The following is a 1,691-nucleotide window of genomic DNA, read 5'->3' as shown; positions in this document are numbered from 1 at the left end:
AACACAAATTATTTAGCATAAATCAGTTAAATGACGAAAAATTAGGTGTGTTTATTTGTGACCACTCAGTGTACATCTGTCAGCTACTCGATCTCGAGAGTCCTGTAGTGCTACCCTATTTTCTATTCTTTGTCTTATCACTTCTACTCACTATTTCCCGCCCACTGGGCAGGCCATTGAGAGAATAAGTGGTAATGTACTTGGAGCCAATTCTTGGCTCTGGAACCTTTAATGGCCATCACCCCCTACACACCTTCCATCTACCTTCACTGGCTACCTTTCGGTTATGCAAATTCTGTTTAGGTCTGTCCCTGCTTTTCTTACTGCACCTCTTTCTCCTCATTCTCTCACCATTCCTCTTTTCTCTGATTATTTAATATTTTCTGGAGAGTTCTTGATTTTCATACTGGGCAGTTTCAACCATTTCTCTTGAGTCTTCACACCATGGAGGTCTTGGTATCGACACTCTCCTTCTTTTTGTACTTGTAAGGTTCTATCTCTTTTGGGGTCTCTGATTTCTCTACATATGAGTCCCCTTCTATATCTGTTTTCTGTGGGTTCTGGAGGATCTGTATCACATGTCCTGAGTTCCATTTTCTACCCTTATGCCTTTCTGCTCATCTTCCCCTCCCTTTCTATCGTAATGATTTGATCACTCCAACATTACCTGGGGTATTTCATCTCCACTCACCTGACTTACATCTTTACACCAATGCATTTCTTTCTGATTTGAGGGTGGTGGGAGTTCTTAACACCTCCAATCTCTCTGGAGTTTGGTCTCTGGTGGAGCAATATCCGCTTATTGACGTTCTAGATATGTTTGCAACTTTTCAGACTTACCAAAATCTTTGGTTGCATCTATGGTCTTTTCGTATATCATCCACCAGAGAGGCACCCATTTTAGGACTTATGCTTTACTTTTTTTTGTAGTGTTGTCTGTTTCAATGATTGGCAGCCACTGAGTGGTGTTATCTACACTTTTTAATTCTTGTCTGCCATGATTTCCTTTCTTACAGCTGTTTTCTTCTACTGAATTGACATAATTTTCATTCGGACATTCATGCCTTGCCTCCTTCCATTCTCAATATAATGGGGACCTGTTGCTTTGTTCTCTGACCACTCCTCTCTTTTAAAGACTTGGGACGGTAATCCATTGTTTTTCTCCTTCCTGTTTCCTCATTATGCAATCATTCAATTCTCAATCGTCATTTATGTCCAGTTAAGTTTATCTATTGCTATCCCGCTTCGACTACTCCCCTTTTGTGGACTGCCATCACCTGTTTTTTTCTATGGCTTACTGCTTCCCCTTTTTGGGTCACTGTGAGTGACTGATATTTTTAACATTGCCTACCATCAGATTAAGTATGTCACATCCTCTCTTGTCTCATTTTGATGCCGACTTTTGGTCTTTTATATGATTTTAGAGAGAGGACACTGCATTAGCGTCGTATGGTGAAATTTTATATAAGTTTTAGTTTTTGGATTAAGAGTTAAATATATAGCAGAGTAAATTAAGTTTTTGCGAGACTTATAGTCTCTCCAGTGAGTCAATTAAGAGTGCGGTATCAAAGAAATAATCTGATTGTGTAGCTTAAAATCTTGATAGTTAGGCCTGAGACCAATATTGTTAGAAAAGTGAAATATCGTATTGTTACGACAGCGGAAGTCACGCGGCCCTGGGAGCATGCGAG

Source organism: Limulus polyphemus, unplaced genomic scaffold, assembly GCF_000517525.1.
Source record: "Limulus polyphemus unplaced genomic scaffold, Limulus_polyphemus-2.1.2 Scaffold2603, whole genome shotgun sequence".
Lineage (NCBI taxonomy): Eukaryota > Metazoa > Arthropoda > Merostomata > Xiphosura > Limulidae > Limulus > Limulus polyphemus.
Note: the sequence above shows the minus strand (reverse complement) of the source record.